The sequence below is a fragment of the Scyliorhinus torazame genome, chromosome 10 (genome assembly GCF_047496885.1).
Source record: "Scyliorhinus torazame isolate Kashiwa2021f chromosome 10, sScyTor2.1, whole genome shotgun sequence".
Taxonomy (NCBI): Eukaryota; Metazoa; Chordata; class Chondrichthyes; order Carcharhiniformes; family Scyliorhinidae; genus Scyliorhinus; species Scyliorhinus torazame.
In genome coordinates this window covers 130,525,806-130,551,620 of record NC_092716.1, presented here as the reverse complement: position 1 = coordinate 130,551,620, position 25,815 = coordinate 130,525,806, and the positions used below count along the sequence as shown (strand labels likewise).

General features: G+C 51.5%; 1 protein-coding gene across 7 annotated transcripts in view; it reads right to left on the bottom strand.

Annotated features, from left to right (window-relative positions):
• nr1h3 (nuclear receptor subfamily 1, group H, member 3) overlaps positions 1–25,815 on the bottom strand; it is a 376,600-nt gene that overhangs the window by 250,912 nt on the left and 99,873 nt on the right. For 2 of the 7 annotated variants that reach the window (XM_072518740.1, XM_072518743.1), the window contains exon 2: positions 16,681–16,762. The exons of the other annotated variants lie outside the window; for them this stretch is intronic. The gene's annotated coding sequence lies outside the window, so the exon portion shown is untranslated. The remainder of the gene's footprint in view (positions 1–16,680; positions 16,763–25,815) is intronic. 7 annotated transcript variants of the gene reach the window in all.

Genomic DNA, 25,815 nt, shown 5'->3' with positions numbered 1-25,815 from the left:
CTTCTTTGTCTGCCTCGCCCACCTCAAAAACGTCGCTTTGTGAAGAAAACGATGCAGCCTCACCACCATCGCCTGAAGATTTTGCCTCCTGGAATCATTCTCGAGATACTCCAGCTACTTCCTCAGTCTTCTCTGACTGCTCGCCACCATACCTATCTCCGTCTTCACCGAGGTCAACCGACCCCACCGACTCCTCCACTTTTTGGATCACCAGGCCCTGCGTCTCCTGCCTCTGCTCCATGCTCCCAATCATCACCTAAGCGTCTCCAGCCAGGTCCTCGAAGGCCTCCTTCCTTTACTGATGCAACTTGCTGTTGAGGAATTCCACCAGCTACTGCGTAGACCACTGGGCGGGCAGCGCTGCCCCCCTACTCTCCGCCATCTTCTCCTCAGTCATACCACAAGTATTCTCTTGCTCGTTGCATTTCTCGTCCGATGAGACATAAACCAGTCCCACCAGACAAATGTTACATTCCCTCAGTGCTCATGCACCTTTTGCCATCCCACACCAACCAATTCGGGTGGGGAAGGACCGACAAAAATTCACCTCGAGCGGGAGCCACCAAATATGCAATCACTCATGGCCACCACTGGACATGGACATGTATCTTTAAGGCAAGCAGTAGAATTCAGATGTTACAGGAGATAACACTGCTATTCTCTGCTGGTTTAAACAGGAGCTCCAAGCTTGTTGCCACCAGAGGGAGAAAGAGATGGGGTGAGACTCGGTTGGATTGTTTGGCTGATGGCCAATAAATTGGCCCAAAGGGTTGTACTCTGCCCGGTAACAGATGATGATTGAAAATCATTTCACTGGGATAGGATCCAGAGTCCCAAGGAGTTTCAATTTGACTCCTGGCAGCAGAAAGACGAGAAGCTCTCTCTCTTTCTCCAGGAAGGCTGTATTTCTGAACTTGCAGAAAACCAGAATGAATCTATCTATAGAAAAACCATTACAGTGGGAATTAGGAATTAGATAATGGTTCACCAGTTGTATTTTCTGAATATGTCATTATAGTTCTTGTAATTATTGGGCAGCCAAGGGTATTTTTCTAAGGATTATTGGTTAATTCACTTGTGTTGCAACTCCAGGATGAGTGGGGCTTGAACTGACTGCACACTAGCCCAGGGTATTGTAACAATACAAGTGGTTCAGATCTGGAACACACTGCATGAGCATGTGGCGGGGAAAGATTCAATTGTCGTTTTCAAAAGGGAACTGGATAATTGTCTGAAGAGGAGATTTTACTGGGTTACAGTGAAGGGTTGAGGAGTGGGGCCAGCCGAGTTACCGTTGCTCACACAAAGATAATGTGCTGAATGGCCTCCTTCTGTATGTTAACCATTCTATTATTCTAGTACAAATGCATTCAAGGGAGTTGATAACACATGCAGCAGGAAGAAGCCAAAGGTTACCCTGACAGTGTTGTCAGGAGGGGTGGGAGGAGCTTTATGCGGAACATAAACACCAATAAACTTAAGGTGGGCCAAATGACCTGTTTATGTGCGGTGAATTCCATGTCAAGCTGCCAGCAGGCAATACAAACACTATGCCACATTTCACACCCTCAGGCCATCACAGCCACAGATTTAACATTCAGTGGACAAACACAGCAGGGTATTTAGGGATGGGCAGCATGGTAGGATAGTGGTTTGCACTGTGGCCTCACAGCGCCAGGGTCCCAGGTTCGATTCCCTGCTGGGTCACTGTCTGTGCAGAGTCTGCACGTTCTCCCCGTATCTGCGTGGGTTTCCTCCGGGTGCTCCGGTTTCCTCCCACAGTCCAAAGATGTGCAGATTAGATGGATTGGCCATGATAAATTGTCCTTAGTGTCCAAAAGGGTTAGGAGGGGTTATTGGGTTCGGGGGATAGAGTGGAAACGAGGGCCTAAGTGGGTCGGTGCAGACTCGATGGGCCGAATAGCCTCCTTCTGCACTGTATGTTCTATGATTTTGACTATGGTATCGGTGCTGCTTTAGATTCCAGGAACCTAAAGCTTCAAAGGCCCTGAATTGCCTGTTTATGAGAAAACTGTGTGCAAGGATTTGTAAGGTCTGTATTATTTTTAGTCATGAAGCTATATGGGAAGGTGGCAGTGGGGGAGCATTTTAGTGACAGCGACCACAACACAGTATGATTTAACTTTGTTACGGAAAAGAAAAAAAATGGTCTGCAAAAAACGGTTTTGGATTGGTGCAAGGCAGATTTTATTCAAATATGGCAAGATCTGGACAAAGTAGACTGGGAACAGCTTCTTGTGGGAAAATCTACAGCTGGCCAGCGAGGGACAGGGAGGGTGACATTCAAAGGAAATGGGAAAGTAAACGCCAAGCATGTTCCCTTGACGGTGAAATGTAGGAGTAACAAGCCCAGAGAACCCTGGATGTCGAGGAATATTCAGGACTGGATAAGTAAGAGAGAGGCTTTTGGTAGGTACAAAGAGAGTAAATCAGTGAAGGCCTTAGCGGTGTATAGAACGTGTAAGGGGGATCTTAAGAAAGCAATTAGGAGAGCAAAGAGGGGGCATGAAAAATCACTGGCAGGTAGGATTAGGGAGAATTCCAAGATATTCATAAATATATTAAGCGGAAGGGGATAACCAGGGAAAGAATAGGGCCCGTTAAGGACCAAGGTGGCAATTTTTTGGAACTGGAGGACTTTGGTAGGGTGCTAAATGAGTACTTCATATCTGTCTTCATTTTGGAGGAGACTGTAGGTACAGAATTCGGGGAGAGGGACTGTGAGGTTCTTGAACACTTTGACTTAGTGAGTGAGGAGGTACTGGAGGTTTTGCTGGACTTAAAAGTGGACAAATCCCCAAATTCGAATGAGTTGTATCCCAGGCTGCTGAGGGAGGCGAGGGAGGAAATTACAGGGGCTATGACTCAATTTTTAAATTCCTCTCGGTCATGGGTGAAGTGCCAGATGATTAGAGTATGGCTAATATGGTTCCGCTTTTAAAGAAGGGTGGTAGAGAAATATTAGGGAATTAGAGATCAGTGAGGCTCACATCAATGGTAAGGAAACTAATGGTGAAATTTCTGAAGGACTGATTAATCGTCACTTGAAGAGGCAAGGTTTGATCAGGGACAGTCAACATGGCTTTGTCAGGGCGGCATGTGGCGCAGTGGTTAGCACTGGGACTGCGGCGCTGAGGACCCGGGTTCCATCCCGGCCCTGGGGCACTGCCCCTGTGGAGTTTGCACATTCTCCCCATGTCTGCGTGAGTTTCACCCCCTGAACCCAAAGATGTGCAGGTTAGGTGGATTGGCCACACTAAATTGCCCCTTAATTGGGAAAAAAATAATTGGGTACTCTAAAATTCAAAACAAAACATGGCTTTGTCAGAGAGAGGTCACATCTAACAAATCTGAGTGAAGTTTTTGAGGAGGTGCCCAGGTGTGCGTTGATGACAGTGCAGTGCAGCTGATATTGTTTATGTTTTTTTTTTCAGCAAAGCCTTTGACAAGGGTGACTTATAAACAAGGTAAAAGCACATGGTAACTTGGCAAATTGGATCCAAAACTGGATTCGTCATAGGAGAGAGAGGGTAGTGATAGAAGGTTGTTTGTGTGACTGGAGACCAGTGTCCAATGGTGTACCACAAGGGTTAGTGCTAGGCTTACATTAACACTGCAATGAAGTTACTGTGAAAAGCCCCTAGTCTGTACACTGAGGGAGAATTCAGAATGTCCAAATTACCTAACAAGCACGTCTTCCAGGACTTGTGGGAAGAAACCAGACCACCCGGAGGAAACCCACACAGACACGGGGAGAATGTACAGAGACCGCACAGACAGTGGCCCAAGCCGGAAATCGAACCTGGGACCCTGGCGCAGTAAAGGAACTGTGCTAACCACTGTGCTACTGTGCCGCCCATAATATAGATCAGAACGTAGGGGGGATGATAAGAAAGTTTGCAGATGACACGACGAATGGCAGGGTGGTAGACAGTGAAGAAGGTCTTAGGTTGCAGGAAGATATAGATGAATTGGTCAAATGGGCAGATCAGTGGCAGATGGAATTTAACCCTGAAAAATGTGAGCTGAAGTGCATTGGAAGGAGTAACAAGACAAGGGAGTACTCAATGAATGGCTAGACTCTATGAAGCTCAGAGGAACAGAGAGATTTTGGGATGCTTGTCCACAGATCCCTGAAGGCGGCAGGACAGGTTAATAAAATAGTTACGAAGGCATATGGGACACTTGTCTTTCTCAGTTGTGACACAGATTATGAGAGCAGGGAGGTTATGCTGGAGCTGTACAGGACTTTGGTGAGGCCACAGCTGGAGTTTGGTGTGCAGTTCTGGTCACCACACTATAGGAAGGATGTGATTGCACTGGAGAGGGTGCAGAGGAGATTCACCAGGATGTGGCCTAGGATGGAGCATTTTAGCTATGAAGAGAGGCTGAATAAGCTCAGGTGTTTTCTTTGGAGCAGAGAAAGTGTATGGTAGTGGGGTGTATGAGGGGATGGACAGGAGGGATAGACAGCACCCTTAGATGAAGGGTCAATAATGAGGTGGTAAAATTTTAAGGTGAGAGGCAGGAGGTTTTGATAAAAATGTTTTCACCCAGAGGATGGTGGGAGTCTGGAATGCACTGCCTGGGGAGGGGGGGGGGGATGGGAGAGAGAGAGAGAGAGAGAGACAGCCCTCTTTCTGGATGTGGGCATCTTGGCACTGTCCAGCTGGCACCTTGGCACTGCCACCCTAGCACTGCCAAGGTGCATGGGTGGCACTGCCAAGCTGGATGTAAAACTGTCTGGGTGCTAGTGCAAGGGTTCCCGGGTGCCAGAATGGCACTGCCAAGGGCCAGGGGCTGAGGGGAGCCTTGCCAATGAAAGGCGGGGGAAGGGATGTTTGAAGGGTGGCGGTGTGCAGAGCAGGTAAGAGGGGGCCTCCAGGAGGTTGTGGGGTGACGGTGGGGTCCTGGAAGAGAGGGGGTGCTGTAAGGGGCCTTGGGGGCTCCTGAAGAGGGGGACCCCCAAGGACCCCATGTTCAGTGTTCACACTTGTGAGGTGTGGGGTAGTGCCCATGTGGTGGGGTTGACATTGTGTTATGGGCCAGGGATTAGAAAACTCCAAAGTATGCCATGGAGTTTACCTGACCTACAACTGTTTATTGATTTTGGTTATGAGGAGCACAAGTGACTACTTTCCAGGTGTTATGCAACAGAGACCTTGGGCGAAATTCTCCGTAATCGGCGCGATGTCCGCCGACCGGCGCCAAAAACGGCGCAAATCAGTCCGGCATCGCGCCGCCCCAAAGGGGCGGAATCCTCCGCATCTTGAGGGGCCGAGCCCTAACATTGAGGGGCTAGGCCCGCGCCGGACTGATTTCCACCCCGCCAGCTGGCGGGAAAGGCCTTTGGTGCCCTGCCAGCTGGCGCGGAAATGGCATTGCCGGGCGGTGCATAAGAACATAGTTCTTATGTTCTTATAAAGAATAAAGGGATTCGGGGATATGGTGTACGGGCCGGAGACTGGTGCTGAGTCCACAAAGATCAGCCATGATCTCATTAAATGGCGGAGCAGGCTCGAGGGGCCAGATGGCCGACTCCTGTTCCTAGTTCTTATGTTCTTATGCGCCGGAGCGTCAGCGGCCGCTCACGGCATCCCCGCGCAAGCGCAGTGGGGGGGGTCTCTTCCGCCTCCGCCATGGTGGAGACCATGGCGAAGGCGGAAGGAAAAGAGTGCCCCCACGGCACAGGCCTGCCCGCGGATCGGTGGGCCCCGATCGCGGGCCAGGCCACCATGGGGGCACCCCCCCGGGGCCAGATCGCCCCGCGCTCCCCCCCAGGACCCCGGAGCCCACCCGCGCCGCCTTGTCCCGCCGGTAAGAGAGGTGGTTTAATCCACGCCGGCAGGACAGGCATTCTAGCAGCGGGACTTCGGCCCATCCGGGCTGGAGAATCGCCGGGGGGGGCCCGCTAACCGGCGCGGCGCGATTCCCGCACCCGCCGAATCTCCGGTGCCGGAGTATTCGGCAACCGGCGGGGGCGAGATTCACGCCAGCCCCCGGCGATTCTCTGACCCGGCGGGGGGTCGGAGAATGTCGCCCCTTAAGTATTTTTAAACAAAACAATGTTTATTCTATGAATTCAGTTAACATTTTATAAACACACAATAAACATTTTATCAATTACCAACACAAATACCCCATACAGATACAGTACTCTATAGGAAACCCTTAATAACTTTCCGAACAACATCCATAAGCCAAACACCCTTTTTAACGAAGCAGTAGGTATAAATTCTTTACACAAGACAGTTATCACTTTTAAATTATCAAGTGACCTTTTAACATACAGACAAAGCGACAAAATGAACCTTCCTTGTCTGAATTCAGCTTTCAACTGCCTAAAACGAAAGTAAAAGACAACGCCACAAACAGCGTCCAGTTCAAAACGAAAGTAAAAGCCAGAGACACAGCCCAGCTCCACTCACACAATGACACCACTGCAGCTATTTGATAAACACCCATTTCTTAAAGGTACACTCCCATGACAATTGCCCATGGGCGGTGGTGGACTCACAAGCTCACCGAGAGATCGAGGTACCCTTTCAAAATGGCGGCCCGATTTCTGAGTTCAGTTCCCCAGCGCTAAAAGAAATTCTGGGTGGATTTCTCCGTTTCTGAGTGTTGATGCTGATGCAGAATTTGTGAACTTTCACGACAGCAAAACTGGCGCCACACCTGGACCGATTCCGCCATGTTGAACTCAATCGATTCTGATGGGAAATGGTGCCTGATTCGTCAGTATCACGATTGACACTCAGGAAGCTGACAAGCCACAGCCGCATATACACACTTCACTCTCCACACACACCATCCCAGTCAACAAGATGGCACCAAGGAGAGCGGCACCAAGGTTCAAGGATGCCGAGCTGGAGACCCTCCTGGACATGGTGGAGGAGAGGTGGATGACTCTGTACCACGGCCTGGGAAGAAGGCTGCCAGCTGCCACCATTCATCGTGCCTGGGCAAAGGTGGCAGAGGTGGTCAGCGCCGAGGGCAAAGTTGTCCGGATCAGACAGCAGTGTCGCAAAAAACTTTTAGACCTCCTGAGGGCGGCCAGGGTGAGTAGGCAGCACTGTGTCCCTGGCACTAACCCCTGTAACCCCACCCCCCCAACCTGGAGGGCGACCGAACCTCCACCCTGCCCCACATGCTGGCACCTACACCGGCCACCATGGCTGGGTGCCCTGACCACTGAGGCCACAAGCTGGCCACCCCCTGGGCTGCATGTGTCGGACTGTCTGACACCGCCATTTTCTGTTTCCCCCCCTCCTCCACCCCCCACCAGGGGAAGGCCACGTGCAACCGCCGGGAGTGTGAGAAGACAGGAGGGGGGCCGCCGGAACTGTGGCTGAGCAGAGGGCTCTGGATGTGGTTGGCGGCCCGGAGGAAAGGGAGGTCGCCGAGGCGGAGTTTGGCTGCGGGCTGGGAAGTGAGACCCTGCTCAGTTGCGGTTCCCCGTGACACGTATGTCAACTCCAACACCACCCGTACCCCACCCTTACTCCCACACCAACCTCACCCCATACCCTCCTCACCCCCACCCTCACCCCCACACCACCCCCACACAACCCCTACACCACCCTGCGCCACCCCACCCCCACACCCACTTCACCCCCACACCACCCTCAACCCATATCCACCCCACTCCCACCCTCACCACCCCACCCCCACATCACCCCCACACCACCCTCAACCCATACCCCCCTCACCCCCAACCCCACACCACCCCTGCACCATTCCCACACCCACCCCACCTCCACCCCCACCCCCACCCCACCATCACCCCCACACCACCCCAACACGACCCCACCCCAACCCACGCTCAACCTCACCACCACCCCTAGCCTGTGGTCTAATCATGCATCTTGTCTTGTGTCTTGCAGGACCTGCTGGTGATGGAGGGGGCCCATCTGGCGTTCCCCTCCCGAGCCAGTGCCACAGCCAGAGCCCCCAGTGAGCCGAGCAGCGATAAGAGCAGCTCAGACACCAGCTCTCCACCCGCGACTCAGGAGACCCTGGAGCTCGAGTCCGGGGATGACACTGATTTCCCGTCACAGCTGTCTCCAACACCCACCACCATCCCAGAGACACGCGCCTCGGTTGGGTACTTTAGTGAAGAGGCTCCTGGGACACTATCTGGTGCGCACCACACAGTTCATCCAGTCGAGCAGGAGGAGGTAAGAATGCCTGAGGAGGCGGATGATCGGAGGGCAGTCTGATCCCAGGGAATAGCTGCCGTCCCGATGCGCTTCGAGCTTCTGGAACAGACAGTCCCATCGATTGTGGAGATGCAGTCACAGAGCCAGGGACTACATGAGAGGTTGTCGGTGAGCATCCAGAGCCTGCAGGTGCAGCAGCAGGAGGTGGTGCCGGCCATGCGTGCCACCCAGGCCAACACTGCATGGGTGGCGTCCGCAGTGGAGACATTGGGGCAACGGTGGTGGCTATGGATCAGCATGTCCAAGGTCTACAAAGAACAAAGAAAATTACAGCACAGGAACAGGCCCTTCGGCCCTCCCAGCCTGCGCCGATCCAGATCCTTTATCTAAACCTGTCGCCTATTTTCCAAGGATCTACTTCCCTCTGTTCCCCGCCCGTTCATATATCTGTCTAGATGCATCTTAAAAGATGCTATCGTGCCCGCCTCTACCACCTCCGCTGGCAAAGCGTTCCAGGCACCCACCACCCTCCGCTTAAAAAAACTTTCCACGCACATCTCCCTTAAACTTTCCCCCTCTCACCTTGAACTCGTGTCCCCTTGTAATTGACACGCCCACTCTTGGAAAAAGCTTGTTGCTATCCACCCTGTCCATACCTCTCAGAATTCTGTAGACCTCAATCAGGTCCCCCCTCAACCTCCGTCTTTCCAACGAAAACAATCCTAATCTACAATCCTAATCTAATGCCTGGGGCATTCTGTGCAGGTGCTGGCCGAGGCCCAGGACAGGGCTGTCGTCTCACAGGTGACCATGCCCCAGAGCCACCTGGAAATGGCAGCGGTGCTTCTGAGCGTGGCCCAGTCACAGTGCATTGCCCAGGTGCTGGCCGATGTGGCCCAGTCCCAGAGGGAGATAATAATAAACATTTATTATTGTCACAAGTAGGCTCACATTAACACTGCAATGAAGTTACTGTGAAAAGCCCCTAGTCTCCACACATCCGCACCTGTTCGGGTACACAGAGGGAGAATTCAGAATGTCAAATTTACCTAACAGCGCGTCTTTCGGGACTTGCGGGAGGAAACCAGAGCACCCGGAGGAAACCCACGCAGACACAGGGAGAATGTGCAGACTCCACGCAGACAGTGACCCAAGCCGGGAATCGAACCCGGGTCCCTGGCGCTGTGAAACAACAATGCTAACCATTGTGCTACGGTGCCGCCCAGTCACTGCTGACGCAGTCACTGGCTGATGTGACACAAACCCAGGAGGTGGTGGCACAGTCGCAGCGTGATGTGGCGCAGTCCCAGACGGAGATGGTCCACTCCCTGTGCTCCATGGTCGTGAGCATGCAGACCATGGTGGAGACCAGAGTGGGCGTCCAGGACTGGCAGCGCCGGGTGACGGGGGAGCCTCAGGGGATCACTCCACTCGCACCCCCGTCCTATGGAGTAGCCCGGGGGTCATCGGGCACTCCGAGGGAGGAGGTGGTGATGGTGCCCGTGCCGGTGATTCCCGCAGGGGAGGTGCCGGAACATCGCAGCACCTCCGATTCCACCCCCCCATGTGGGGCTGAGGGTGTGTGGGGATGGGATGTGGTGTCCGTGCCGCGGGCCAGTCCCTAGTCGGTGAACCTGTAGGCGATCAGAGCGTCCCGTGCACGTTGGCCCTGGCGCAGATGTCGTGCGACCTCCCGTGCCTGCCTGAACCCCATGTCCTGCCCATCCTCCCCCTCACCTGCATCCTCCTCGTCGGACGAGCCCTGGCGTTCCTCCTCCTCCTCCTCCAGCATGTCATCTCTCTGCTGCGCAATGTTGTGGAGGACACAGCAGGCCGCCACAATGCGGGCGACCCCAGGGCTGCAGCGACTAGGAGGAAGACCACCATTGCTGGTTGAATCCCAATATCCATTTCTGTAGGGGGTGAAAGGCCGACATGTTAGCATGGTGTGTGCCCAACCAGGTCCAACGGGCTACATGGTGGCCTCTTGGTACTGCCGGCTCTGCCCCCGCATGATTCCCCCCCACATCTCTGCACCCCTGGCCCCATCGTTTCCCGGCACTGTGGGGACGTTTGGACCTGGCACCTGTCCCTGATGCCAGGGGTACTGTCGTTTGGCACTGCTCCAGAGCCCCTGCCCTGTGCCCCCGGAGGGGCTACTGTGGGCGTTGTCCTGGGTGAGCCGTCGGCAGGTGGTGGCTGGGTTGGGGGGGTCCGTGCCTGGGCAATGCCCCTGACCCGGGCAGGGCCACCCCCACCCCAGCCAGCCCAGCCAGTGTCCGGCCGGCAGCCCTCAGTAGCGCCTCTCTGTGTCCTACCCCCTCTCTCTCTCCTTCATCAGCCACAACGCCGGTTTCACAATTTATAAAAGCACAAGTGAACCCCGCCATCGGGAACTCGGCCCATTGGAGGCAGAGAATCACGGAGGTCCCGGAGAATACCTGCTCGGGCCCACTAATGATATGCAAATAGTGTTTACTGTACGTGCGTTCTGGAACACATTGACACTGCTGTCGAAGTGACAGAAATGCGATTTGGCGTCAAATTGGCGCCCGCCACAATATTGGCGTGGGAACCTATTATCTGCCCAATCGCGTTTCCCGATTCCAGCCAACAGCCAATGGAGAACCCCACCTTCTAGGTGTGGCCTATACCGGTGAGAAACTCCCCAGGGCCCAAAAAAGTGACTAAGTTTCATTGAATAGCGGTGGGGAACCCGCCCGCAGAGCCGGCAGGAAACTCTCTGAAAAACCCGCCACAAATTAACTTAGAAATTTTGGGGGAGAATCACGCCCTTAGTTCTTTTTGTCAGTGCAGATTTGATTGTCCAAATGGCCTCTTCTGTACTGTATGACTCTATAACAGGTTCACAGAGTGAGTGGCTGGATCTGGAATGCACTGTCTGGAAGTGTGGCAGAGAGAGGTTCAATCAAAGCAGTCACATTAGAATGTTGTCTGACAATGAAAGGTGCAGTGCCATGGGCAGAGGGCAGGGAAATGGCACAAGGTGAATCACTCATTCACAGAGCCATTGCAGAACAGGTGGGCCGAATGGACTCGTTCTTTGCTGTAACAATTCAGTGATTCCCTGTGACTGCACAAGTCCATTAAGAAATATCAAAAATATCTGAAGGTTAAAATATCACAGGGTTCTTATTGGATACAAAAGCAAGTGGTTAATGAGATAGCATACCCAAAAAGCCAACAGAGGCACAATGGGGACAATGGCCTCTGCTATGTGGTATCATTCTCAGATCCTTCATGGTTGGGTTTGAGATCAGGGTTGGGATTGGGTATTGAAAGAGAGAGAGAAAGGCGAAAACCAGTGAGGTGGTCGTGGTGGTTTTGGTAGAGGCTTTGGCGGAGGTTTTGGAAGAGGGAGAAGAGGTCGTGGTGGATTTTGATTGGATTGGATTGGATTTTGTTTATTGTCCCGTGTACCAAGGTACAGTGAAAAGTAGTTTTCTGCGAGCAACTCAACAGATCATTAAGTACATGAAAAGAAAAGGAAAAAAAAACATAATAGGGCTACACAATGTAACTACATAAACACCGGCATCGGGTGAAGCATACAGGGGTGTAGTGTTAATGAGGTCAGTCCATAAGAGGGTCATTTAGGAGTCTGGTAACAGCGGGGAAGCTGTTTTTGAGTCTGTTTGTGCGTGTTCTCAGACTTCTGTATCTCCTGCCGAATGGGAGGAGTTGGAAGAGTGAGTAAGCCGGGTGGGAGGGGTCTTTGATTATGCTGCCCGCTTTCCCCAGGCAGTGGGAGTTGTAAATGGAGTCAATGAATGGGAGGCAGGTTCGTGTGATGGACTTGGCGGTGTTCACGACTCGGCATGGATTTGGAGGCAGAGGTTGTGGTGGCCAAGGAGGCGGTGGTCGAGGTGGATTTGGAGGATTCAGAGGTGGAAAGACGATTCCGCAAGGAAAAATGTGATTAGAGGCCAATAAGACTGCTTTATTTTGTGTTCAGACAGAGCCTCGGATTGCCTGACAGGTGGACATTCCAGAATTCTGCATGGACTAGCTGGCTGTGCAATTTGGAGTGTGGTGAGAGCTCCCTAAGTTTCTGAATGGACTTACAATTAAGTAATGAGAGATTGAAATTGTTGGTACATCTTTTGTGGATTTTGTCAAATTTAATTATTCTGTTTTACCAATGTGTAAATGTACTTGCTCCCTATGATTTTCTTAGATGTAAGTGCAAGAACGTTTTAGAATGTTGTGCTTGGCACACTGTCTGACGGATTAAAAGGACCTTATTTAAAAAGAAACGAGAGAGAGCGAGCTGGTGTAGCGAGGTTGCAAAAAGGCCCAAGAGGAGGAGTATCTGAGGGAGTCCATTACTTCTGAACACCAGACTTCAGCTTTAGGAATGAGGATTGTATTTCCTGGATCCCACATCCTTTCTTTCTTTCAACACAAAGGTAAAAACAAAATATAACTGGTAGTTTGGACATGCCTGCAGCAGTGACTGATGTGTCCCTCTCTTACATCAGCTTTACTGGACCCTGGTTGGTATTTGACCAGGAGTAACCCCTTCTCTGGCTTAGTCACAACGAGCTGATTAAAGTGGATGCCAAGTACAGTGATTCTTATTTATCACAGATATAGCTGTGTAACACCAATGATACTGGATCACTCATTCTCCATGGACCTAAACCATGACTCACTCCAACCAAATACTTCCAGGGCATGTCCAACACAGGATTACACACAGAGTACACCTCTGTTTACACTGTCCCATCAAACACTCACAGGACAGGTACAGCACAGGGTTAGATATAGAGTAAAACTCCCTCTCATTGTCCTCATAATACCAAATTAGGTGGGAGGGTGAATTGTGACGAGGATGCAGGGATCCTACAGCAAGATCTGGACAGGTTGGGCGATTGGGCAAACCAATGGCAGATGCAGTATAATTTGGATAATTGTGAGGTTATTCATTTTGGAAGCAAAAACAGGAAGACAGATTCCTACCTGAATGGTTGTAAATTGGAAGAGGGGAGTGTGCAGCGTGACCTGGGTGTCCTTGTGCACCATTCGCTGAAGGTAAGCATGCAGGTGCAGCAGGCGGTAAAGAAAGCTAATGGTATGTTGGCCTTCATTGCGAGAGGTTTCGAGTATAGAAGCAGGGATGTGTTGCTGCAATTATACAGGGCCTTGGTGAGGCCACACCTGGAGTATTGTGTGCAGTTTTGTTCTCCTTCTCTGAGGAAGGATGTTCTTGCTCTCGTGGGAGTGCAGCGAAGGTTTACCAGACTGATTCCTGGGATGGCGGGACTGTCGTATGAGGAGAGATTGACTAGGTTGGGATTGTTCTCGCTGGAGTTCAGAAAAATGAGGGGGGATCTCATAGAGACTTATAAAATTCTAACAGGACTAGACAGGGTAGATGCAGGGAAGATGTTACCAATGATTGGGGTGTCCAGACCAGGGGTCACAGTCTGAGGATTCAGGGTAAACCATTTCGGAAAGAGATGAGGAGACATTTCTTCACACAAAGAGTGGTGAGCCTGTGGAATTCATTACCACAGGGCTTGGGGAAAATGGGATCAAAGGCAATGGGGAGAAAGCAGGATTAGGCTATTGAGTTGGATGATCAGCCATGATCGTGATGAATGGCAGAGCAGGCTCGAAGGGCCAAAAGGCCTCCTCTTGCTCCTATCTTCTGTGTATCTATGTGTCTATGTAAACACTCCCAGGACAGGTACAGCACAGGGTTAGATGCAAAGTAATTGTCCTACATTGGACAATTGTCCCCATCAAACACTCCCAGAACCAGTACAGCACGGGGCTATATACGGAATAAAAGTCCTTCTATACTGACCCAATCAAACATTCTCAGGACGGGCAGCATGGTGGAGCAGTGGTTAGCACTACTGCCTCACGGCGCCGAGGTCCCAGATTCGATCCCAGCTCTGGTTCACTGTCCGTGTGGAGTTTGCACATTCTCCCCGTGTTTACGTGGGTTTCGTCCCCACAACCCAAAAGATGTACAAGCTAGATGGATTGTCCACGCTAAATTACCCCTTAATTGGAAAAAAATGAATTGGTACTCTAAGTTAAAAAAAAAAACAATCTCAGGACAAGTACAGCACAGGGTTACAGACAGAGGAAAGCTCCATCCGCAGACCCTCAGGGTCGAAGATGATTTGCTTCCACTCTGGGAGCTGGGTTCTGTGGTGGCTGAATAGTCTGATCCTGGATCCCCAGACCCTGCCAGAGGTTTGGCAGGTGGTGTTTGGTGAGGTGGGTGGGACACTCTGGATTCTGCACTATCCTTCCGCTGTTTATGTTATCCTCCGCGTACTCCACCCTCCACGTTCAAGGTGATTGGCACCTTCGTGGGTGCTTTTTCTCCAGTTCTAGGGCAAGTGATTCCCACGTGTCAGTGGGGATGCTGCATTTATTTAGGGAGGCTTTCAGAGTGTCCTTTTCGCGTTTCGCTGCCCTCCTAGTGATCACTTGCCATTGTGGAGCTTGGAGTAGAGCACTTGTTTTGGGAATCTTGTGTCGGGCATGCTCATTTAATTAAATCGAGCGTGACCAGTGCCTCGCTACTGGGGATATTGGGGAGAGGGCGTCAGGTTGGTACACCTATCCTGCCAGTGGATTTGCAGGATTTTGCGGAGGCAGTGGTGGTGATTTTGGGGAGGCGGTGGTATTGTCGCTGTACTAGTAATCCAGAGACCCAGGATAATAATCAGGGGACCCGGGTTCGAATGCACCTCGTCAGGTGATGGAATTTAAACTCAATAAAATATCTGGAATTTTGGGCGGGATTCTCCGACCCCCCGCTGATCTGTGGGCGGGCCTGTACCGTGGGGGCGCTCCTTCCTTCCGTGCCGGCCTCTGTAGAGCTCCGCCGTGGCCGGCACAGAGAAGAACCTCCCTGCGCACACACAGGAACTCGCTGGCCGGTCTGCGCATGTGCGGATCCACGCCGGTGGTTCTGCGCATGCGCCAACTCGCGGCGGCCCATTCGGTGGCGTTTGGCACAGCGCCAACTCCTCTGCCGCCGGCCTAGCTCCTGGAAGTGCGGAGGATTCCCCAAATTCCAGTTGGCCCGAAGCCAAAGTGGTTCGCACCATTCTTGGCGCCGGCGTCGGGCCATCCCGCCAATTGCGGGAGAATCCCGCCCTAAAAGTCTAATGATGACCATGAAACCATTGTCGATTGTCAGAAAAACGCAGCTAGTTCACCAATATTCTTCAGGGAAGGAAAGCTGCTATCCTACCTGGCCTCTCATAACATAGAACACACAGTGCAGAAGGAGGCCATTCGGTTCATCGAGTCTGCACCGACCCACTCAAGCCCTCACTTCCACACTATCCCCGTAACCCAATAACCCCTCCTTACCTTTTTGGACACTAAGGGTAATTTATCATGGCCAATCCACCTAACCTGCACGTCTTTGGACTGTGGGAGGAAACCGGAGAACCCGGAGGAAACCCACGCGGATACAGGGAGAACGTGCAGACTCCGCACAGACAATGGGAAATCCAACCTGGGACCCCGGTGCTGTGAAGCCACAGTGCTAGCCACTTGTGCTACCGTGCCGCCCGTGGCCTGGCCTACATGTGACTCCGGACCCGCAGCAATGTGTTTGACTCTTCAATGCTCTCTGAAATTGCCCAGCAAGCCACTCAGTTATATTCAACCGCAATGAAAACACAAAAAGGAATGAAATCGGACGGACCACCCGGCATCGAACCAGGCACCGGAAATGACAACAGCAAACCCAGCCCTGTCGATCCTGCAAAGTCATCCATACTAACATCTGGGGGCTTGTGTCAAAGTTGGGAGAGCTGTCTCACGGGGCGTAATCCTGAAATTACCATCCTAGACATCCTGTTTTTTACCCTACTACCTAACTCCCTGTAATGTCTTTGCAGGACCTTGCTACTCTTCCTGCCTATGTCATTTGTCCACCATCTCTTCCAGCCCAATTGGGGCCCCCAGACCTTCTACCCGCTCCCCATCCACCTTTGGGAAATTCAGCCCCTCCAAGAAGTGCCTCATCCCCTCCGGCCCCTTTACTTTCCCTATCTCCCTAGCTGCCTCCCTCTTCCTAAGCTGCTGTGCAAGCATTCTGCTGGCCTTCTCTCCATGTTCATAGATCGCCCCCCTCGCCTTTCTCAGCTGCTCCACCCTGTGGTCAGCAAGCTAAACTCCGCCTGTAACCTCCGCTGTTCCCTTAAAAGCCCTGCCTCTGGGGTCTCCGCATACATCCTATCAATCTGTAGTAACTCCTTTACCAGTCGGTCCGTCTCTGCCCTGTCCACCTTCTCCCTATGGGCCCGGATCGAGATCAGCTCCCCCCGACCACCACCTTCAGTGCTTCCCACACCACCGCTGCTGAAATTTCCCCCGTGTCGTTGACCTGCAGGTAGCTCTGAATACATTTCCTCAGCCGCTCGCACACCCCTTCATCCGCCAAAAGTCCCACATCTAACCTCCAGTGCGGGCGCTGGTTACTGTCTTTACTAACCTGCAGGTTAACCCAGTGCGGAGCATGGTCTGAGATTGTGATCGCTGAGTACCCTGTGTCCACCACGCCAGCCAGCAAGGCCCTGCTCAAAATAAAGAAATCAATCCGGGAGTACACTTTATGCACGTGTGAGTAGAAGGAGAACTCCGTCACCCCCGGCTGCCCAAATCTCCATGGATCCACTCCCGCCATCAGCTCCATGAACCCTCATAGTTCCTTTGCCATTGCTGGCACCCTGCCCATTTTAGAGCTTGACCAGTCCAAGCCAGGGTCAATAACTGTGTTGAAGTCCCCTCCCATGACCAACCTGTGCGAGTCCAGGTCCGGTATCTTCCCCAGCATCCTCTTTATAAACTCCAGATCATCCCAATTTGGCGCATACACATTTACTAATACCAGCTGCACCCCCTCTAGCTTCCCACTGACCATAATGTACCGAGCACCCACGCCCAAGGCTATTCTACCCGCCTCAAACACCACCCGCTTATTGATCAGAATCGCGACCCTTCTAGTCTTTGAATCTAGTCCCGAGGGAAAGACCTGACTGACCCAGCCTTTCCTCAATCTAATCTGGTCCGTAACTCTAAGGTGCATCTCCTGCAACATTACCACGTCCGTCTTCAATCCCCTAAAATGCGCGAACACACGTGCCCTTTTGACCGGCCCATTTAACCCTTGAACATTCCAGGTGATCAGTCTAGTTGGGGGGCTCATTGCCCCCCCCCCCTACCGCAGATCAGCCATCACCTTTTTTAGGCCCACCTCCTGTCCATGCTCCGCACCTCCACCGGTCCATCCCCAGCCTCCAACCTCCTCTCTGTCTCTCAGCCCAAGTCCCTCCCTCAAAGAACAAAGAACAAAGAAATGTACAGCACAGGAACAGGCCCTTCGGCCCTCCAAGCCCGCGCCGACCATACTGCCCGACTAAACTACAATCTTCTACACTTCCTGGGTCCGTATCCTTCTATTCCCATCCTATTCATATATTTGTCAAGATGCCCCTTAAATGTCCCTATCGTCCCTGCTTCCACTACCTCCTCCGGTAGCGAGTTCCAGGCACCCACTACCCTCTGCGTAAAAAACTTGCCTCGTACATCTACTCTAAACCTTGCCCCTCTCACCTTAAACCTATGCCCCCTAGTAATTGACCCCTCTACCCTGGGGAAAAGCCTCTGACTATCCACTCTGTCGATGCCCCTCATAATTTTGTAGACCTCTATCAGGTCGCCCCTCAACCTCCTTCGTTCCAGAGAGAACAGACCGAGTTTATTCAATCACTCCTCATAGCTTATGCCCTCCATACCAGGCAACATTCTGGTAAATCTCTTCTGCACCCTCTCTAAAGCCTCCACATCCTTCTGGTAGTGTGGCGACCAGAATTGAACACTATACTCCAAGTGTGGCCTAACTAAGGTTCTATACAGCTGCAACATGACTTGCCAATTCTTATACTCAATGCCCCGTCCAATGAAGGCAAGCATGCCGTATGCCTTCTTGACTACCTTCTCCACCTGTGTTGCCCCTTTCAATGATCTGTGGACCTGTACTCCTAGATCTCTTTGACTTTCAATACTCTTGAGGGTTCTACCATTCACTGTATATTCCCTACCTGCATTAGCCCTTCCAAAATGCATTACCTCACATTTGTCCGGATTAAACTCCATCTGCCATCTCTCCGCCCAAGTCTCCAGACAATCTAAATCCTGCTGTATCCTCAGACAGTCCTCATCGCTATCCGCAATTCCACCAACCTTTGTGTCATCTGCAAACTTACTAATCAGACCAGTTACATTTTCCTCCAAATCATTTATATATACTACAAACAGCAAAGGTCCCAGCACTGATCCCTGTGGAACACCACTGGTCACAGCCCTCCAATTAGAAAAGCATCCCTCCATTGCTACCCTCTGCCTTCTATGGCCTAGCCAGTTCTGAATCCACCTTGCCAGCTCACCCCTGATCCCGTGTGACTTCACCTTTTGTACTAGTCTACCATGAGGGACCTTGTCAAAGGCCTTACTGAAGTCCATGTAGACAACATCCACTGCCCTACCTGCATCAATCATCTTAGTGACCTCCTCGAAAAACTCTATCAAGTTAGTGAGACACGACCTCCCCTTCACAAAACCGTGCTGCCTCTCACTAATACGTCCATTTGCTTCCAAATGGGAGTAGATCCTGTCTCGAAGAATTCTCTCCAGTAATTTCCCTACCACTGAAGTAAGGCTCACCGGCCTGTAGTTCCCGGGATTATCCTTGCTACCCTTCTTAAACAGAGGAACAACATTGGCTATTCTCCAGTCCTCCGGGACATCCCCTGAAGACAGCGAGGATCCAAAGATTTCTGTCAAGGCCTCAGCAATTTCCTCTCCAGCCTCCTTCAGTATTCTGGGGTAGATCCCATCAGGCCCTGGGGACTTATCTACCTTAATATTTTTTAAGACACCCAACACCTCGTCTTTTTGGATCACAATGTGACCCAGGCTATCTACACCCCCTTCTCCAGACTCAACCTCTACCAATTCCTTCTCTTTGGTGAATACTGATGCAAAGTATTCATTTAGTACCTCGCCCATTTCCTCTGGCTCCACACATAGATTCCCTTGCCTATCCTTCAGTGGGCCAACCCTTTCCCTGGCTACCCTCTTGCTTTTTATGTACGTGTAAAAAGCCTTGGGATTTTCCTTAACCCTATTTGCCAATGACTTTTCATGACCCCTTCTAGCCCTCCTGACTCCTTGCTTAAGTTCCTTCCTACTTTCCTTATATGCCACACAGGCTTCGTCTGTTCCCAGCCTTTTAGCCCTGACAAATGCCTCCTTTTTCTTTTTGACGAGGCCTACAATATCACTCGTCATCCAAGGTTCCCGAAAATTGCCGTATTTATCTTTCTTCCTCACAGGAACATGCCTGTCCTGTATTCCTTTCAACTGACACTTGAAAGCCTCCCACATGTCAGATGTTGATTTGCCCTCAAACATCCGCCCCCAATCTATGTTCTTCAGTTCCCGCCTAATATTGTCATAATTAGCCTTCCCCCAATTTAGCACATTCATCCTCGGACCACTCTTATCCTTGTCCACCAGTACTTTAAAACTTACTGAATTGTGGTCACTGTTACCGAAATGCTCCCCTACTGAAACATCTACCACCTGGCCGGGCTCATTCCCCAATACCAGGTCCAGTACCGCCCCTTCCCTAGTTGGACTGTTTACATATTGTTTTAAGAAGCCCTCCTGGATGCTCCTTACAAACTCCGCCCCGTCTAAGCCCCTGGCACTAAGTGAGTCCCAGTCAATATTGGGGAAGTTGAAGTCTCCCATCACCACAACCCTGTTATTTTTACTCTTTTCCAAAATCTGTCTACCTATCTGCTCCTCTATCTCCCGCTGGCTGTTGGGAGGCCTGTAGTATACCCCCAACATTGTGACTGCACCCTTCTTATTCCTGATCTCTACCCATATAGCCTCACTGCCCTCTGAGGTGTCCTCTCGCAGTATAGCTGTGATATTCTCCCGAACAAGTAGCGCAACTCCGCCTCCCCTCGTCTGCAGAACATTCACCGCCCCTCCCCCACTAGTAACAACACCCTGAAACCCAACCCCTTTACTAAACCAAACATTTGCACCCCCCCCCCCCCCCCGGCACTGCGCTTCCGAGAGCCAACTCGCCCAGCTAGCTTGGTGGCCCCCATCCCTGGCGCCAGATAGTCTCCCACCTATTGTTCCCTCCCCACCTCCCCCCCCGCTTATACAAACAAACTCCAGCATCAAACAATCCCCACACAATTGCCCAACAGAAAAACACCAAGATCAAAACAAGCACACCTCCATCCCCCAACAGTGCAAATGAAAACCTTAACTCACTCAGCTCTACCGCTGGTTCCAAATCAATGCAAACGGCATCACAAACATCTTCCATGAAACGCAAAACAAGAAACGTTTTACAAAAACAGAGAAACTAAAAGAAAAAGCAAAAACATGAACGTTGCAGCCAAGTTCAAAAGTTCTCAATCCATCATCAACCCTTTCTTTTTCGCAAAGTCCAACGCATCCTCAGGCGAAGTAGAAGTGCTGATCATAGATCATAGAATTTACAGTGCAGAAGGAGGCCATTCGGCCCATCGAGTCTGCACCGGCTCTTGGAAAGAGCACCCTACCCAAGGTCAACACCTCCACCCTATCCCCATAACCCAGTAGCCCCACCCAACACTAAGGGCAATTTTGGACACTAAGGGCAATTTATCATGGCCAATCCACCTAACCTGCACACCTTTGGACTGTGGGAGGAAACCGGAGCACATGGAGGAAACCCACGCACACACGGGGAGGATGTGCAGACTCCGCACAGACAGTGACCCAAGCCGGAATCGAACCTGGAACCCTGGAGCTGTGAAGCAATTGTGCTAACCACTATGCTACTGTGCATGGCCCAGAGACAGGCTGGTTATAACCATCCAAACCTCACCTTTTTCTTCAAAAGGATCAACCTGATCTGGTTGAAGCCTGCTCTCCTCCTGGCCACCTCTACACTCAGGTCCTGGTAAACCCGCAGGATGCTATTGTCCCACTTACAGCTCTGTGTCTGCTTGGCCCACTGTAGAATGCGCTCCTTATCCGAGAATCTGTGGAATCTCACCACCATTGCCCTCGGGGGGGTCTCCCATTCGCGGCTTCCTCGTGAGTGCTCTGTGAGTCCTATCCAACTCCAAGGGCCGGGAGAATGCCCCATCCTCCAGCAGCTTCACAAACATGTCTGCAATGTATGCCCCAGCGTCCGTTCCTTCGGACCCCTACGGGAGCCTTACGATTCTGAAGTTCTGCCGGCAGGACTTATTTTCTAGGTCCTCCACCTTCTCCAGGAGCTTCATCTGCTGGTCCCTCAGAACCCCACCTCCAGCTCCACCGCAGTCTGATGTTCCTTCTGCTCAGCCAGCGCCTTCTCCACCTTCTGGATCGCCCGATCTTGGGTGTCCAATCTATGCTCCAATCGACTCTTTTATCGGGTCCAAGCAGTCCCGTTTCTGCGTAGCAAAGCCTTCCTGAATGACTTGCATCAGCTGCTCCATAGACTGCTGGGTCGACAAGCCAGAGGTCCGAACCTCCGCCATGCTGTCTTTTGTTGCAGCTACAGCCCAAGCCTTCTCTATCTTTTTGTTTCTGCCCTTACGAACACTTCTAGTCCTTCTCTCCATGCACCAAAGTGGGAATTCAGTAAACAATTGCCACTAACATCCATTTTACAATTCAAGTCTGGTAGAAAAACGGGGTAAAAGTCCAAAAGTCCGACCAAAGCGTGAGCCACCAAATGTGCGACTTACTCCTTCATAGCCACCACCAAAAGTCAAAAGTATTTTTTAAAGCAAAACAATGTTTATTCTATGAACTCAAGTTAACCTTTTAAAACATACAGTGAACATCTTTGCAACCATTAATTCAAATACAACCCCCAAAGACTACAACACTAAGTAATCCTTTAAGCTTTCCTTTTAACATCCATACGACATAAAAAGAAAACCTTTAACAGAAGCACATCAGGTTAAAGTCACTACTGAAAATATTTATAATTCTGAATTCACCAAATGATCAAGAGATAGTATTTTCATGGCAGAGAGATCAACAGTACATCTGCTCTGTCTGGCTTCAGCTCCAACACTGAAAACAAAACTAAAACACACCCTGCAGCAAACAGCCTAAAATGAAAGTAAAAAGCTGACAGACAGCCTAGCTCCACCCACACTCTGACATCACTGCAGTAATATGAGCAGCCAAACATTTCCTAAGGCGACATTCTCATGACACCCGCTCACAGAGGGGCATCGCTGAGGGCATCACCACCATGGTGCAGACATTGGGGAGCCTCCAGGGCTGGCAGAGCCATATGACGCAGGGGCACTGGGAGCTCAGTCCAGCTGGCCCTCCATCCCGAGGTGACCCCCAGGGCCCAAAGGCACCGACCAGGAGGAAGGGGTTGGGGACCAACCTGCAGCCTCCCTGTGGCATGGCGACGGCGGCCACCTGCACCTCCGGGTACCCGACGCCCCCTCCCCCATCACCTGACAACTGCTCAGGAAGTGGAACCCCTTCCTCTTAATGGAGGGCGTTCCTGGACCACCCGTGCATGCAAGGCGACATGTGTGCTACCCAGTATCCCCTGGGCCTGGGCATACCAGCACTGGTGGAGAAGCCTGCTGCCCTGGCGCCCTGTTGGGCTTAGTCCAGGTCAAAGTTTATAAAGTTAGTTGCCCGGGCAAACAGGGAATCTGCACTTGTGGGCTGCAGCTTGTGAGATGCCGCACAAGTCCCTGCTCGAGCCCCTGAATGATCTGGAGGTGTAGAAGATCAGGGCTACGGTGACCTTGACGGCCACTGGGAGCGGGTATCCTCCTCCACAACGTGGTGACAAGTCTGCAAGGACATGGCACAGGTACTGCACCACCCCATTGTTGAGGCAAAGACTCCTGCGGCACCCGCTGTCCATCATCTGTTCAAAAATACAGCAACGCCTGTACACCTTGGTCCGCCGCCGGCCTCCCCATCTGGGTCCCTATACATCCTGATAGGCAGCTGGGTCCTCAGGGTGTGGGGTGGCCTGCACATGAGCCATTGCCTCGAGCCTCTGTAGATGCTGCTGCCGCCACCTTTGCAGGTGTCTGGCTGCTTGACTTGCCAGCAGCACCACAGGGACAGCCTCCACAGGATCCAATATATCATCCACCTCATGTAATATTTGGAAGGAATTGGAGACGGTGAGAGACAGACAACCAACAATGGCTTCTAGCCAGTACTCTCCAGTCCCATGGCTCTCCCTCTCCCCCTCACATCCCCTACCTTCCCTCAGGATACCATCCAACACACCCTAAACACGCACCCCCGACTACAGCGGGCACCCGTGGGCACTCAAGCACCATGGTGCAGACATTGGGGAGCCTCCAGGGCTGTCAGAGCCAGATGAGGTAAGTACCATATTTTTTTTTTTTTTTTTTAAATTTAATTTAGTTGTTAGCCAGATCTTGGTAGAAAGTTAGAGGGATGGCAGGGGAGGGAGTGCAATGTTCCTCCTGCAGGATGTTTGAGGTGAGGGATGCCGTTAGTGCCCCTGCTTATTTTACCTGCAGGAAGTGCTGCCATCTCCAGCTCCTCCAAGACCGAGTTAGGAACTGGAGCTGGAGTTGGAAGAACTTCGGATCATTCGGGAGGCAGAGGGGGTCATAGATAGCAGCTTCAGGGAATTAGTTACACCAAAGATTGGAGATAGATGGGTAACTGTAAGAGGGACTGGGAAGAAGCAGTCAGTGCAGGGATCCCCTGCGGTCGTTCCCCTGAGAAACAAGTATACCGCTTTGGATACTTGTGGGGGGGGGGGGGGGGGGGGGGACTGGGGTACGGGCCTCTGGCACGGAGTTTGTCCCTGTTGCTCAGAAGGGAAGGGGGGAAGAGGAGCAGAGCATTAGTAATTGGGGACTCGATAGTCAGGGGCACAGATAGGAGATTTTGTGGGAGCGTGAGAGACTCACGTTTGTTATGTTGCCTCCCAGATGCAAGGGTACGTGATGTCTCGGATCGTGTTTTCCGGGTCCTTAAGGGGGAGGGGGAGCAGCCCCAAGTCGTGGTCCACATTGGCACTAACAACATAGGTAGGAAAGGGGACAAGGATGTCAGGCAGGCTTTCAGGGAGCTAGGATGGAAACTCAGAACTAGAACAAACAGAGTTGTTATCTCTGGGTTGTTGCCCGTGCCACGTGATAGTGAGATGAGGAATAGGGAGAGAGAGCAATTAAACACGTGGCTACAGGGATGGTGCAGGCGGGAGGGATTCAGATTTCTGGATAACTGGGGCTCTTTCTGGGGAAGGTGGGACCTCTACAGACAGGATGGTCTACATCTGGACCTGAGGGGCACAAATATTCTGGGGGGGAGATTTGTTAGTGCTCTTTGGGGGGGTTTAAACTAATGCAGCAGGGGCATGGGAACCTGGATTGTAGTTTTAGGGTAAGGGAGAATGAGAGTATAGAGGTCAGGAGCACAGATTTGACGTCGCAGGAGGGGGCCAGTGTTCAGGTAGGTGGTTTGAAGTGTGTCTACTTCAATGCCAGGAGTATACGAAATAAGGTAGGGGAACTGGCAGCATGGGTTGGTATCTGGGACTTCGATGTTGTGGCCATTTCGGAGACATGGATAGAGCAGGGACAGGAATGGATGTTGCAGGTTCCGGGGTTTAGGTGTTTTAGTAAGCTCAGAGAAGGAGGTGTGGCGCTGCTAGTCAAGAGCAGTATTATGGTGGCAGAGAGGATGCTAGATGGGGACTCATCTTCCGAGGTAGTATGGGCTGAGGTTAGAAACATGAAAGGAGAGGTCACACTGTTGGGAGTCTTCTATAGGCCTCCAAATAGTTCTAGGGATGTAGAGGAAAGGATGGCGAGGATGATCCTGGATAAGAGCGAAAGTAACAGGGTAGTTATTATGGGAGACTTTAACTTTCCAAATATTGACTGGAAAAGATATAGTTTGAGTACATTAGATGGGTCGTTTTTTGTACAGTGTGTGCAGGAGGGTTTCCTGACACAATATGTTGACAGGCCAACAAGAGGCGAGGCCACGTTGGATTTGGTTTTGGGTAATGAACCAGGCCAGGTGTTGGATTTGGAGGTAGGGGAGCACTTTGGGGACAGTGACCACAATTCGGTGACGTTTACGTTAATGATGGAAAGGGATAAGTATACCCCGCAGGGCAAGAGTTATAGCTGGGGGAAGGGCAATTATGATGCCATTAGACGTGACTTGGGGGGGATAAGGTGGAGAAGTAGGCTGCAAGTGTTGGGCACACTGGATAAGTGGAGCTTGTTCAAGGATCAGCTACTGCGTGTTCTTGATAAGTATGTACCGGTCAGGCAGGGAGGAAGGCGTCGAGCGAGGGAACCATGGTTTACCAAAGAAGTGGAATCTCTTGTTAAGAGGAAGAGGGAGGCCTATGTGAAGATGAGGTGTGAAGTTTCAGTTGGGGCGATGGATAGTTACAAGGTAGCGAGAAAGGATCTAAAGAGAGAGCTAAGACGAGCAAGGAGGGGACATGAGAAGTATTTGGCAGGTAGGATCAAGGAAAACCCAAAAGCTTTCTATCGGTATGTCAGGAATA